This window comes from Amblyomma americanum, chromosome 1 (assembly GCF_052857255.1).
Source record: "Amblyomma americanum isolate KBUSLIRL-KWMA chromosome 1, ASM5285725v1, whole genome shotgun sequence".
NCBI lineage: Eukaryota > Metazoa > Arthropoda > Arachnida > Ixodida > Ixodidae > Amblyomma > Amblyomma americanum.
This window is the reverse complement of record NC_135497.1, coordinates 335,041,259-335,057,223: the sequence shown is the minus strand read 5'-3', so window position 1 is coordinate 335,057,223 and position 15,965 is coordinate 335,041,259. Positions and strand designations below refer to the sequence as shown.

General features: G+C 51.6%; 1 protein-coding gene across 1 annotated transcript in view; it reads right to left on the bottom strand.

Moving 5' to 3' along the window:
- LOC144121112 (protein argonaute-2-like) overlaps nt 1–15,965 on the bottom strand; it is a 52,093-nt gene that overhangs the window by 35,734 nt on the left and 394 nt on the right. The window lies entirely within an intron of this gene.

The window sequence follows — 15,965 nt, the reverse complement described above, 5'->3', positions numbered from 1 at the left end:
TCACGACGCATGCCAAACTTTTTATTGCCAACTCGGGTCAAACGGCCCAGTGCACGTTCCCCTTTAATAACATTATACTTAATATGGTGTCGCCAGTCCAAATTTTGGTCATAAGTAACACCTAGGTATTTAACCGACTCCACCTGCGGAATTGGAGTGGAGCGGTAGGCTAGCTAGATGTACATAGGAGCGTCGGGTGGAAATACCAGCACGCCACATTTGCTGACATTAAGTGATAAATTGATTTGGTCCAACCAGACTTCAAGAGCATTCAGATATGCCTGCAAATACCCGTAGAGCACATGAATATCCTTTGCTGATGCGAAAAAAGCTATATCATCTGCGTATACATGAACTGTAACGTTAGGATGAATGGGGATGTCCCGAACTAATATGTTGAAAAGCAGCGGAGAAAGAACAGAGCCTTGCGGCACACCTCTTGATTGACCATAGGTATTAGAACAAAAAGATCCGTCTGTACAGAAGAAAAATCTATCTTTTAGAAATTCACAAATCCAGGCGTAGAGGTAATGCGGTGGTTGTAGTTGAGCAAGCTTGTTAATGAGGACTGTGTGCTCCACGCTGTCATAGGCCTTCGCAACGTCAAGCGTCACCAAGGCCGAAACTTCTCTCTGGCGCAAACGAGAGCGCCCAAACGAGAGCGGCGGAGGCCACAGAACCGAAAGCAAATTCGCTACGCACCTGGAGGTCCACCAGCTGAGTCGTTTTTCTTCTTGTCTTTGCGCTTTCCTTTCCCCATTTAGATAGCAGGCCACGAACACAAATGGCAACCACCGGAACGGACGTCTTGCCAGCCTACCGAGCCACTGCAGAAAGGCAAAAAGGCTGCGTTGTTACTCTTTTATAGTGACCTGTTCCGTTCCGTGATTCGCTCATATGCTTCTCCGCGAGCTGCACGTGTTCCGTCGTCATTGGCTGCGCTTGGAGACGTCATGCGCGTGCCGGCGCTTCTGCCTCCAAGAACGCATAAAGAAAAAAAAACTATGGAACCAAAGGAAATCGTCGTACGATACCGCTTTTCCACAGCCCCTTATGGGAACGCAAAGTCCCGGCGCGTCTCGAACACGCGCGCTGTGGAAGTCGAAGACAACAAGTGGAGTGGGACTCCGCTTTGAAACTCAAGTAGTCCTAGAAGCTGCTTTGCTGAGAGGGTCTAGTTCAGAAAATACAGAGGCGCATACCAAGTTCACGGGCGTACAAAGTGAGAAAATGGGACGATGCTGCTAGCATTCATTTCCCATTTTGTCCAAGTCCGTGGTTTCAGCTCAGAGATCCACATAAATGAGCCACCAGAATGCGGCAAATAAAGAGCTGTAGCGATTTGTCAACATTTCTGGCTTTTACCTATGTCTCTATGTATTTGTTATTGCATCCGTTTAATTCATTTTATTCCCACGTGCTAGCGTGGATAAGCCCCGGAGTAAGGAGTATGTTTTACTGCCCACATGTGAGGCGACAGTCTGAAAAATCGGATTTGGGGGGGGGGGGGAATGGCTCAATATCTGTCTCACATATCCGCGGAACCCTGAACCGGACCGTAAGAGTAGGTATAAAGCAGGGACTAAGAGAATGAAGGAAGAAACAGGTGCCGTAGTGGAGGGCTCCGGATCAACTCGGACAACCTGCGGATCTCTAACGTGCACTGACATCGCACAGCATACGGGCGCCAATCTCAGAGTTTATGTCGAGTCGTTGCGGTGGCCATTGCTCTCGAAGGAGGCCCCGATGCACGGTTCGCCGGTCACAACTGTAGCACTCGCTCGGCAAAGAGGAGCCGCCAAACTTTGACGTCTCCCTTTGTGCGAGGCGAAAAAAAAAACTGAAGTCGGCGACGCTAGCCCATGCTTAGCTCAGCCGGAATATCTGATACGCGTCTCGCTGGCAATCTCCAACGCCGGCGTTTGGTGGTATTGTAAGATCATCGCAGGCATCCATGTCCGAGGTTATACATTCCATAAGCTATCCATGTTGCGATCACAGGTAGAGGAATGTGCACGGGCCTGCCGACGGGCTCCAGCTATGCCTAACCACTGCCGCGTGCAAACAAAGGACAGTTCAGAGGTGTGAGGGGAACTACTGAAAGAAAAATGTGCTTTGCATCAACTGCGACCGTAGGAGCGACGGTGGTTCTGGTGGGGAGCTATCTGTAGAGTCAGTTGTGTGGCGTTTGCAAGACAGCGACAGCACGCGTCACAGCACTCATGTAAGGATGGTGCCGAGCGTGTCTTCGTGATCAGGCGTTAGGTGCCTTAGCCAGAGGACGTGGGAACAAAGCCTGACAGCGACGGCCCCGTTTCGATGTATACGCGAAATTATTTAATGAACCCTGTGTGATCGAAGTTACTGCAGTACCCCTCTATACGACGGCTACGTTTGACTTCAACCTGTGTTTAATGCTGGCTATCAAATTCAGGCAAAGCGCCGAGTAGAATGGCAATGCAGTCGCCACGTTTCACTTGATGAGCGCGGACGGCAATTGTAGTTTAAATATTTAGCTTAAACGCTTGTCGTTACCTCGTGTTCGGGAAAGAGGCCACGCTGGGTCGAACACTGCTGCCTACCACAGCAACGCCAGCATCAAGGAAGCGCCACGTGACAAAGTTTAGCCGCCGCGGTGGCCCAGTAGTTACGGCGCTCGGCTGCTGACCCGACAGACGCGGGTTCGATCCCGGCCGTGGCGGTCGAATTTAAATGGAGGCGAAATTCTAGATGCCCGTGTACTGTGCGACGTGAGAGCACGCTAAATAACCCCAGGTGGTCGAAATTTCCGGAGCCTTCACTACGGCGTCTCTCATTGTCTGAGTTGTTTTGGGACGTTGAACCCCTCACACCAAACCAAACAACGTTTTCTTCCTTTTTTTGATGTTAGGAACGCTAGATGATCATGGAACTCCGTTACTGCAGCGTTGTGCTGCCGCCACACTCTTCATGGGCGCTTCTGATCGAATTTCGTGTAGTTCGCAAAGCGCTGAGACCCGATGCCGCAGCGCTGGGCTACGAAAAATTGGTTTTGAAGAAAGGAAACGGCGATGTAATTGTCTCGCTTCTTGGTGGAACAATCCGCTTTGCAAACCAGCACCCGCTCGATAATAGAAGCGCTGGTATCACCGTAGCGTGCTGCTACATTAAGGTGGTGGTTACACCTTTATTGCCACAGAATGGAATTGATTAGTTGGGGCTGGTGCGAGGCAGTGTGGCCTCCAGTCGGGGGCGGCCTCTTGAGCTCGCGTGACGATGGCCAGCTGCGTTGTTTTCTTGAACTGGCCAAGAGCTTGTCCCATTCCTTCGCCGAGAGAGGTGGCAAGGATGTCATCGAAGAGGGTGGGCTATCGCATTAGGGCAGTGAGCGCGCCCTCCGACCCGAATTTCACGACGGACAGGTCATCTAATTTCATGACATCACCCATCACTTTAGACTTGACAGGGGATTCGGACGCCAGGCAGCCGGAGCGAGCGGACGCATGTTCGATGAGCTCCGTCGAACACGGCCGCTCTAGCCCAAGTTTGGACCGTCAGTGCACAAATCATCGTTGGAATCAACTATCAGCGTGACAAGGAGTCTAGGGGGACCGCAACTCTCGAAGGTAGGCACGCGATCTGCCTATTTCTCGGCGGCCACGCGGGATTGTTAGGCCTAATCGCTCGGCGTACTCGTAGGCCCAGCAGAGGCGAGACTTTCTCGGCGGCGTTTGCCGCAAAGGAACATGAATAGCTCGATGGAATGTGTGGAGGGGGAAACCATCGACCCTGTAGAATTGAAGACAGGGACGTGGTTCACCAAGAAAAAGGGCCGCGTGGTGCCCCTCGGAGATGAAACCCGGGCCGCTACCGGGGATGGGGAGAAGCGGCAGACTACAGGACATAAGGCCGCCATCGGAAGGAGACTGGCGGCAAAGTCAGTGGAAAGACAAGCAGTGCGGATGCCCAAGGACGCCGAGAAAATAATAATACGCCCCCGAGGCGGAGTCAACCGCCTTATAAAAGGAGGAATGATCGAGCTCGCAGAATCAATTGCCCGCGCCGCCGGCATCGAGCCTAAGGACGCTGAGGACGACATCTTCTCGGCAAACGTAAAACAACAATCCATACTAATCGCCACAACCAGCGAAGAGCGTGGAAGAAGATACTCGATTTTACGCACCGTCCTTTACGACAACGAAAAGATCGAGGTAACGGCGTACCCCACCATGCCTGAAGACTGTGGCAAGGGAGTTGTGCACGACGTCCCACTGCACTACTCCAATGAAGAGCTCCTGGAGCGTATACGCAGGAGAAAGGAAAACCCTACAGTACTTGGCGTTCGAAGACTGGGAGCGACCTCTAAGTCAATACTGATCCTATTCGAGGATCAGAAGGTGCCGCGCTGGGTATATCTATCTCCCTTCGCACAAAGATGCGTCTTATACAAGAAGAAGTATGAGGTCTGCCTCGCGTGCGGCCGCATGGGACATCGAGAAGACGTCTGCCCGGACCCGACGCATAGGAAGTGCCGGGGGTGCGGCATAGAAAACCCTAAAGAGGACCACCAATGCGAGCCGAAATGTCAGCTCTGCGGAAAAGGACACCTTCTCGGCGACAAACGCTGCCGGGAAATATATAGGGCCCCATATATCTCCAAAAAGAGACAATGGGAGAGGAAGCTGGACCAGCAGGACCAACAAAAAATGACCTATACACCACGGGCCGGCGAACGCGAGGGCCGCTCGAGAGCCAAGAAGGGTGACGAAGAATCCCGAACACCGGGAAGAAGATCCAGATCCAATAGCAAGGACTACAACCATTTCACAGCCAAGGAGGGAGACTTCCCAAGACTGGAGGAAAGAGCAACCGCCAACTCCATGCGCCGCCGCTCGAGCTCCGGTACCAGGAGTCGATCCAGCTCAGGGCGAAGGCGCTCTAGCTCGAGAACCTCGGCTGACTCCTCCTCCACGGCCAGCAGTCCCGGGCGCTTCACACGGGACCCCAAGGCGCCATGGGGGCCACCTGCAAGCAGACGCGGTTCGAGTGGAGATCGAAAATCGGTAAGCTTCACAGCCAGCAGTCCCCAGGCAAATAGAGAGGCAGATGAGAGAATCGAAAAGCTAGAAAAAGAGAATCAAGAACTCAAGAGCATGCTCCGCACGCTCACTGCAGAGATCCAAAACCTAAAAATGGGAAAGAGTACCCCTCCTTCTCCACCGAGGAACCAATCGGTACCCCAAAAACAGGCACAGAAACAGACGCCCTCTCTCCCGCCTGCGAAGGCAGTAATCGCGCGCCCCGAGCCGAGGGACAACGAAGGGGAGAAAATGACTACTGAAACAATCAGGCCACCCCCGCAAAAACGCAAAGGGGATGAGACGGACCCGCTGGTGGCACTCGAAAGTAGAGTAGAAAAGAAACTAGAGGCTAGAGATGCTCAGTACGAAGCAAGATTCGAAAGAATCGAGACCCTCCTCACCCAACTAATGGGTGCAATGAATCAAATACAGACGCAACTCGCGCAATTCACTGCCGTGCAGAACGCCTTCAACGAGAGGCTAACTACATTAGGAAAGACGGTTACTCAAATACAGCAAAATGGACAGGCGCAGCAAAAATGAAAACACTCTGGTGTGGCAGTGGAACTGCCGCGGTTTCCAACGCAAGCGAGCGCTCTTGCAGCAGCACTTAGAGCAGATTGAAGAAAAACCTTTAGCTATAGCCCTTCAGGAAACGGGAAAGGGACCACCAAAATTATCGGGATATCAAGCGTTCCACAGTGACCGAGGAGAAAAATCTCGCGTCTCCACGCTAGTTAAAAGACATATAGCGGTAGTCGAGCATGAGGTCAACTCACGGGATATCGAAGCCGTATTAGTAGAAATTATCACCGGTCGCAAAGACAAGGCTAGTCTCTTCATCTTAAACGTGTACAGCACCCCCCAGCAAAGAAAGGCACGTTTCCGCGCCCTCTTCCGCAAGGCGATTAGAGCAGCAGGAAACAACACACTCATAATCTTAGGGGACTTCAATGCCGCCCACCAAGAATGGGGCTACAATAGACACGATCCCAAGGGCAGACAACTATGGGAGGACATACACGAACTTGGCCTCACCCTCCTGACGGACCCTAACTGCCCGTCCAGAGTGGGAAACAGCGTCTGTGCAGACACCACCCCGGATCTCACCCTTGGGAAAAACACGAGAGACGCGGCCTGGGAAAACACGGCTCAAAATTTAGGCAGCGACCACTTTATTCTGGCTCTCACCCTCAGCAAGGGCGTCAAAACACGTCGCCTCAAAAAACCCAAGATCACTGATTGGGACATGTTCAGGCAAATTAGAGAAAATGGTGAATCGGAAGGCGATATCCAAAACATAGAGCAATGGGCGGAGGAACTTAAGCAACAAGTCGAGAGGGCGACCACGACCCTGCGAGAAGACGATCCGCCAGCGACGGTTGATAGCAAACTCCTTCACATGTGGGAAGCGAAATGCGGCATGGAGAAACGCCTCCGGTCACAAAGATGGAACAGGAACCTTAGAAGAAGGATAGCAAGGCACAACAAAGAGATTGAGGATTACGCAGCAAAACTCTGCGAACAAAATTGGTGCAATAGATGTGACGAGATGGAAGGGAACATGAGTCTAGCTAATACGTGGAGTTTACTCAGACACCTGCTTGACCCTGATAATTCGAAAACCCAATCGGGCATAAGACTTACGAAAGCCAGGCACACGTTTGAGGGCTCGGACAGAGAACTCATGGCAAAATTAATTAATATGTACATAGGAGATACAAAAACCTCACTCCTGCCGGAGTACGAAGGACCCCCAAACGAGGCCCTAGACGCGCCGATCACGGAAGCGGAGGTTCGCGCCGAAATATTAGGCCTAAAAACAAAGTCGGCCCCTGGTCCAGATGGCATTACAAACAAGGTCCTCCGAAACTTGGACGATAATTCCATCCGCATGCTCACCAAATACATGAACATCATATGGGACAGAGGCCGCCTCCCACAACAGTGGAAGACGGCAAACGTGATTTTAATACCGAAGCCGGGCAAACCCCCCAAGCTAGAAAACTTACGGCCAATCTCTCTAACATCCTGTATTGGGAAATTGATGGAACGGGTAGTCCAAACGCGCCTAACGCGTTTCATGGAGCTCAACGATCTGTGGCCGCACGAAATGGTAGGGTTCCGACCCGGCCTGTGCACACAAGATGTAATGCTCCGCTTGAGACACGACATCATAGAAAATAGCACCAAGGACGCGAGGGTAATATTAGGTCTCGACCTGACGAAGGCCTTCGATAACGTAAAACACGCGGCAATCCTCTCTGGCCTCGGAGAGCTGGGGGTCGGAAACAAAACGTACGGCTACATAAAGGACTTCCTGTCGGGTAGAACGATAAAAATAAGGTTTCAGGACATTGAATCCCCAACCGTCAAACTAGGCAGTAGGGGTACGCCGCAGGGTTCAGTGCTGTCCCCATTCCTCTTTAATGTTGCCATGCGAAATCTCCCGGCAGAATTGAGAAAAGTGGAAAACTTGAAATTCAGCATGTACGCGGACGACGTCAACCTATGGGTCACCCAGGGCAGCGACGCGAACATCGAGGAGCGCTTACAAACGGCAGCAGACACCGTAGTGTCCTATGCGGCTGAAAGGGGCCTCTCGTGCGCTCCCCAAAAATCGGAGCTCTTTATCTACAATCCGAAGGCGCTCAGGCACAAATGCCAGATAAACATCAACATAACAGTAGATGGCCAAACAGTGCCAAAAGTCGAGCAGATTAGGATCCTGGGGCTATTTCTACAAGCGGACGGGTACAATGATACAACGATAAAGAAATTGAGTGCGTACGCCACGCAAGTCATGGGTCTGTTCAGGAGAATCGCACTCAAGGGTCGAGGCCTTAAAGAACGAAGCCTCCTGAAACTAATGCAGGCTTACATCACTAGCCGCATATGCTACGCCACACCATTCCTAAACATCAGATCGGACGAAAAGCAGAAAATAGACGCACTCATCAGACGATGCGTGAAGAGGGCTCTGGGACTCCCCATCTCGACCTCTACTGAACGCCTCCTCGAAATGGGTGTGCACAATAATTGGACGGAGCTAGCGGAGGCTGTGCGCATGGCACAACTGGAAAGATTAAGCAAATCTACCACGGGCAGAACCATCCTTGGCTGGGTGGGGCTGCAGTCAGACAGGGGGACATGCCAACACGCGGACATTCCACGAGGATGCCGCGAACACATAACAGTGCCCCCGCTACCTAAAAACATGCACCCCACATACAACGGGGAGAGGAGACGGAAGAGGGCCGAGACTCTCGCAAAAAACGCGGACAAAATAGGGCCGAAAGGAGTCGCCTACGTGGACGCGGCTAGCGGAAAGTTGGGGGCGGCGGTGGCTTCGGTCGTTGACGGCCGCGGCGTACCCGTCGCCGCCGCTTCCGTTAGAAGTCGAAACATAGACACGGCCGAAGAAGTTGCAATAGCGCTCGCTTGCGTTGGCACGGAAGCCAGTACGATCATTAGCGACAGCAAAACAGCAGTCTGGAACTTTGGAAAAGGGAGGGTCTCGAAGGAGGCAGTCAAAATCTTGGAAAAGGGAAAACTCGATAGACGAGTTCGAATAATTTGGACCCCCGCGCACGAATCCGTCCCCGGCAACGAGGCGGCGCACGAGCTAGCCCGAGCACTCTACTTCCGGGCAGCCGCAGAGCCGCCTGGTTGCGAAGGGATGGACGAGAGGCTGCAGACATACAAAGAGATCATAGAGCACTATAGACTTGGTAGACGGTCCCTGCCACCACCGGACCGAGCGCTAACAAACAGGGAGGCAGTCGCATGGCGGCGCCTGCAAGCTGGGAACTTCCCGAACCCCGTCTGGCTCTACCACACGCAAGTGGAGGAAAGAGCCGACGATAAATGCGCGACATGTGGAGAGAGGGGTACTTTAGACCACATAATCTGGCAATGCCCTGGTTCCCCGGGCGCCAAGGAGAACATAAGAAGTAGAGAAGCCTGGGAACTGATGCTGCGAAGCGAGTCCCTCGCCCACCAGCAGCAAGCCATCCGCCTGGCGGCTAAAGCCGCGAAGAAACACTGTCGCTTCGCCTGTCTTTAGTCGCGGAGACCCCGGCCCCCGTTCTCCAGGCCTGCGTGCCGGGGATGGGGAGTAGGGGGTCTCCTACATCGGTGGAAAATAAAGTTCTTACTCACTCACTAGACTTGACAGGCGCGCTTATGCCCCTCCCCACAAATAATTAACAAGAGCACAGGAAGTTACCTGCAGCGCCGACTGCAAACACGCTCCCTTCTGAATCCGGCAGTGCTTCCCCTCAAGGACCCCCGGCCAGTAAGACCCAAACTGCCATAAATATGGTGCAAGGGCCACATATAACCACATTATGCGAAACTGCGCAAATGATCCGCTTCAAGCGGAGTTGATACAGCTCGCTACTCCCGAGCGGTGGGACGCCGTGCTGGTAAGGTCGTACCCCAAGATTCAAGGATGGGCATTCCAGCGAGCCAATGAGGTCGCCGCTAGCCATGGGCTAGCGGCCATCTAGTATGTCTCCTGCAATCTGTTCTCGACGCATTAAAAGTTTTATAATCCAATCCATAAAAATTGAAAATTGCCTGTTGGGGAAAGGAAATGGCTCAGTATCTGTCTCATATATCGTTGGACACCTGAACCGCGCCGTAAGGGAAGGAATAAAGGAGGGAGTGAAAGAAGAAAGGAAGAGGAAGGTGCCATAGTGGAGGGCTCCGAAATAATTTTGACCACCTGGGGATCTTTAACGTGCACTGACATGGCACAGCACACGGGCGCCTCAGCGTTTTTCTTCCATAAAAACGCAGCCGCTGCGGTCGGGTTCGAACCCGGGAACTCCGGATCAGTAGCTTATGATTAAAATTCGAGCCGGAGCTGGAGTTTGTTGTTTCCGATCAAGCCACGTTTGTTGAATGCGTCAACCGTAATGTTAGTGTGAGAACTCCCTACAAACACAACTTCTTTACTAAAACCAGGAAGGGGATGTTTTGGGAGTGGACAAAGTGAGCTGCTTAATGCCAGTTGCCTTGTTCAATCGCAAGGATTAATTAAAAGTAGCTTCACCTTCTTCTCTATGGGCCACTTCAGGAACTTGTCAAACAAGCCTTCAATTATATACACACGAAACCAAACATAGACACGGCTAAAGCATAGCCTCGGAACTAACAGGTATCCATAGTGGTAACTAGGCCGGCCATCGTTGCCTGTGAAATAACGCAAACGATCAGACGATTTCCTGCAGAATCCATTCCAGTCATCTATGGTCCATACGTACGGGACGGATTTGCTGAGGACGTCGCTTCTGATGCTGAGAGACGCTACGGCCAGCAGTTCCAGAGATTTCGCCTCGTCCTCTACTGAAGCCGCCTGATTTTAGCTGCTGTCATCTCCGAAAGTGAAGATCCGGCATCTGCCGGCGTGCGTTCTTCACAAACGGCTTTTACGACCCTGTCCTCCAAACGCGACACGTTACGCTCACACCCCTCGCTGTTCTTCTCTTTCATGGTTCGCTGGATGTAAGCCAGCGCATCCCTGATCTCTGCGATGACTTCGCGTTGGTCTTCAGCCAACGCTGCCTCCGCTCCGGTCGTCAGCTCCGAAAACTTGGGCGGCTGTCACTGCGTCGGCAATACTGGTGCGCTGCGCTGCAAAGGCGCCACTGGTATCAGGGTGCAGACGGTCCTCGAACGAATCCATCTTCGTGCGCAGGGCAGCATTTTCTTCCAATATTTTGCCAGCGTTCCTTTGACTTCCATAAAGGCGTTCGAAAAGTTGTCCTCTGATGCTTGGTCGCGTGCGCGCGGTGGTTCACAGTCACGCGCCAGATGTTCCGCAATGTCTCGGTGTCGGACACTCTCGCTGCATTCGGGGCATCTCACGACGTGGAACTGGCAGGCGTTGGCGAAGTGCTCCAACATGGCGGATGCGACGACCTCCGCGTCGCAGCCATGCTCAGCGTTCCAGCAGCGTACCTTGCGGCCGAGGATACTGTCCCTGGTGAAGGCTGACCACACCACGTCTTCTTCCTGGAAGGGCTCCTTGTGAAAGGGGCAGTGGTTGCGTTTGGCACCGGCGCCCTCGGAGCAGGACTGGCAGAGCAGGTGTAGACAGGGTAACATGGCTGCCGATGAAGGAACGAGACCGCAGACTATGCACACTCTAGTTGGTGGGAACGGGTTCACAAAACACGTCGGCCTCCAATCGAAGCCTCTGTCGAAACCGAACACTGTCTGCAGGCTCGTGGGCGCCATCGCTGGAGGCACGCACTCAAGCGTCCTAACATGCAGCGTCACGGCCACAGTCGGCTGAGGATGCAGTCTGCGTGTGCGACTGTTATCACGTTTCCGCCGTCCTTGTCACACCACGGTATGGTGTAAAAAGAGAAAACACTAGACTGCGAAGCTTTGCGCGCGGCAGCAGACGGTCAGACGGAATCCCGGCCGGTCTGCACTGCGTTGTCAATATTTCCAAGAAGTTATATCTACCCGGTTTACCTGATGAGAAACGCGACGTTCTTCTGTTGGTCGTTTTCACCTCCTCGCTGGCCACAGCTACTCCCTAAGCAGAATTCTTTTCGTCTATCTGTCTCGAAAACGAACATGGAACAGCTGGCGACACCTGGTGTGTGCTGCGGATATCAAGACACGGCGCGAACTTGGGAATCGAAACTGCATTGAGGAGAGCAATGCTTTATCTTAGGACATTGCAACGGAAGAAGCCGCTTGTTGATGTAAATTGCGTGGACAGCGGAGTAAGCCGGTAGGATGGTAAGTTGATTACATATATATTTGTTTGAAAAGTGAGAGCTGCGAATGACCGGAAAGGTTTTCGAAATGCCACTACATTAAACGTATAGTTGTTATTCCGGCGGGTGACGCTCTAAGGGAGTTCAAAAGTGGCATTCGGTAGGGCTGGGCCAGTAGCGTCAGTTTAGTTCCGGTGTTCCAGCGGGAACCTTGCGTGGTCCAGGCTTCGATTACAAGGCAGTACTAGAGCGCCGCCATAGTGAATTCTTCTGAAGAACTCTGTTCATTACCTCGTGCGTTTCTGACGGCTATGTCTAGGGTTAAAGCCCATCGACGATGAAAGCAACGCATCCGCTGCAGCAGTGGCGAAGTACCCCGCGCTCTTCCAATCAACGTCTCCTGAGCTAAGAGAAATTTTTCTTGCATAAGAATTTGTCCACAGTTTCATGAAACAATGCCACCATTTGTACTAGATTAGGAAACGTGTGCTCCGCGATAAAGCCTAACAAATGATTTGTGGTGGAGCTAGTCGAGGCGAAAACCGGTGCTACAAGTGTACAGTAGCGAGGCTGAGCATCCGTCTAGCATGCATGAGGTGAGAGGTTCGATCCCCAGTGTCGCTGGGTACGAAGCTGTGATACAGTGGGTACAAGCTTCACCTGGCCTGGTGCTCGGCTTAAACAGGGTGAAATGCTTGGAAAATGGGTCTTTGACCCCACCTTGAGCAAACGAAAATACCTTGTGCCATGGTCGCAGGCAACGTTACTATTAGCTCTACTCGGATGCGACTCAAGAACAAAGCGACAAATGCCCCTCAGAGGAGACCCTCCAGCCAGTGGTGTCGGCCCATTCTCCGCATGACCGTTCCCTTCGGAACTGCCAGCTTGAACTCGGAGGCGGTGGCAGAAGGATGGAAAATAAACAAGGGTAAATCAGATTAACCGCGGCGTCTTGAAAATCGGTCGACGCCATTGGCTGGACGGCCTCCCTTGACGGGCGTCTGCCGCTTCCTTCTTGAGTTGTATCCGACTATAGCTGGCGTCACTGGCGTCAGGTCCATTCAGCAAACCCTACCTTAATACCCGATCTCGGAGGCCTTGGCTTAGTATAAATGCTACTCGCCTCATGCCCTGAAGTGTGGCTCTAATTGATTGTCTTTCGTCGCTAAAATTATTTTGTACGTATGATTTGACGGTCATAGATATAATACATTGACTTCGCGTTGAGAAGACCTCTTAGTGGAGACTAGTGTTGCTGCTGTTAACAGCTGTAAAATTGCTGAATGTTTACAAATAACCGAGGTGGCGCTACAATCGCTAGCGGGCTCGCGGTAGGAAAGGGGCCAGGGGCGTCATCGTGGGGTAGACCTGAGCACCAGTTTTTCAAGGCCTGTAGGCGAGTTTTCCGTCTCTGGAAATCACAAAAGTGGTCGATGCTTTTCATGGGTTCCTGCTGCCCTCCCCCCGGCCCTCCTTTCCTAATTCGCCTTTTATCAACATAGGGTCCAACCCTCATAGGGTTGACACGCTCATATGATGTCAACCCTCTGTAAGACGGCCGCCAAGCCTATCCTTATATCTACTTGCAACCCATACGGAGACGAACACTGTTTCAGGGCTGCAGTGCAAGGACGTCCGTGACTCGAACCATGCGCTGCTATAGCGATCCGCCACCTAACACGGGACAACGGGTTTTTTAACGGCTACACTGTCACCTCTCTGTCCGCAGGTTTCTATCTGTCCGCCCGTCCTCAGCACAAGACAGCTAGAGGAAATAAAAGCTGTGCAAATAGATATGTTCGACTGGGATTCGAACCTGCACCTTTGAGGTGTCAGTGTGGGTATGCAACGCCACGCGTTGGGTCGTTTGCGCAGACGCGAGAAGACAGCGCTGCTGCCACGTTGATCTAGCTAAGCGTTAACGCTTATGCACGGGCACTTCCTCATGTAAGTGTTGCCATTCAATTAGTGCGACTGTACAACAACACCGCTGCTAAAAACGGACTAATTTCGCACAGCGAAGTACAAAGGGGATAGCAGGGATTTTTACAAAAGAGAACTTATATGAGAGATTAACTTTTCTTATGACTGCTCACTATCTTCACGAGATAACTGAACGTATTCCTTGACAGCACTGTGCATTTATATCCGTTTAAAATGCGCATGTGTTTTCTTGTGATGCGTACTCCGTAGCGTTCGAGCACCCGTTCTTCAACGCCCTCGTATGTCCTCTTGTAGTACGCAATCACACGTCGTTCTGCACTGGGGGACAGTGCCCGCGTTCTTTCTTTCGCGTGAGCGATTTTTTGTGGGTCTGGTTGGCTTGTCGGGTGCACAAAATGGCTCTAAGTGTGCTTGTGTCAACGCTAGCGTGCTGGTTCCTTGAATCCGCCTGAACGATCTCACCTCGAACGCGTGACACCATTGGGAGGTAAGTGAAATTAAAAAAAAAAAGAATGGCGCACGATTTAGCACGATTAGGCCACCTACGAATTAAGTCTGCTAGAACTTTGGTTTTCAATTCGATTTAGGTTCCAGGCTCGGTTTTCAATGTCAAGCAGGTGCCTCAGAAAAGGGTGGGCGAAATCGGACTTAGGTTCCGCCTTAAGGATATGACGCGATAGCGTTAATGGGCTGATGCCCATGTATGTGGAAATGGTCATTCTCTACTTTTCATTCATAGATCGCTAGCAGTCCTTATACCAGTGCCAGCGGAGTGGCGCAGCTGTTAAGCGATGCGCCAGAGCCGTGCAATGGCAGCTGCTGCCACCGGTGAGGTTAGCGCGACCCATGTTTCTCTTCCCGAGCAAACTCAAGGTTTCGTACAGACAAGCGTCGGCGACATTTGAAATTGGGGGTTTCAGTCCTGGCGTACCAAAAAGGTGCTTGCGCCGCGACGCCGATAACAGGCGATAATTCATAGCGGACATATCGTACAGCCTACGTCATCGCTGAATGCTTACAAGCGACGTAACGTCCAAAAGAAGTGCAAATATTGTAAATGCTCGCCAAAGTTGACCAATATAAAGATTCTGGGCAGAAGTCGAACGGTACCTACTGGTAGCGTTTATCAGAATAAAAGGCTGATATATGTATCAGCGACATTTCACTGCGCTTGAAGCGAAAATATAATTTCTCTGGAGGCGTACCTAACATTATGGAAATTTTGATATGATGAATCACTGCATGACTGCATATATGTACGTGCGTTCTTTCTGAATAAACAGTTGTGAGTTCACGCCTGTATTGTTCCCTTCATGTGCTGCGTTAAATTTAATTCCATCTTGGCAAAGAAACAAGTGCATAAAGATTTTTTTGCTGACAATGTTCATTGTGTTGTTGCTTGCGTGTGGATGAGATCAAAACAATGAACAGTGGGCATGCATTCCTGCAGTGGGGTAATATAGGCGTAGCACGGATTAGCCAGCAATTTTTTAATCGACCAGGGTCGGCTGCATTAATTATGATTAAGCTGGAGGATAAATGTCACATAACCTCGTACTCCCGTACAGCTTTTCTTCAGAGTTCTCTGCTTTCTGCTGCTGCCCACCCACACCTCGCCGTATTTCACTATTTCGAATGGAACGACAGCCGAAGAACCGTGTTGGCGTAGTGCTCATGTCACAACGAGGCAAGGCTTTTCGTGGACAGAGATACGAGTCGGTAACCAGGGGCAGATTCATGTGTTACTCTTGGAAATGCTGGTCGCATTTCAACAGCGTATTTCTTGGACTTTTTTTCGTCCACATAATGGGGTCCAGCCGAGATAAGGGGGGGGGGGCTCCCTTTCCTCCCATAAATACGCCCCTGTCGGTAACCCCGAAGATGTGCCATATATACCGCCCACAATCTATACACGAATAAGTCGATAAAGGTGTAAAAACAAAGTAAGCTGTCCTCTAGCGAGCTCACATTTAGGGGCAGGGTATTTTGCCCAAGTTCCGCAGGAGATTTCAGTCACTAAATATACGGAATGCTTACTCTTAGCAACGGTAGTATATTCCTACTGCAAAGCATGGTAACTTGATGCAGTTGGCAAAGGCAGTAGGCATACAAGCGCAGCGGCGGACTGGTCGAATTGCGTTCCTTACAGTTAATTGTCTCGTGCAGTCGCTAGGATCGATGAGAACTAGCTTAACCTTCTTATCCATGGGTCAATTCAGGA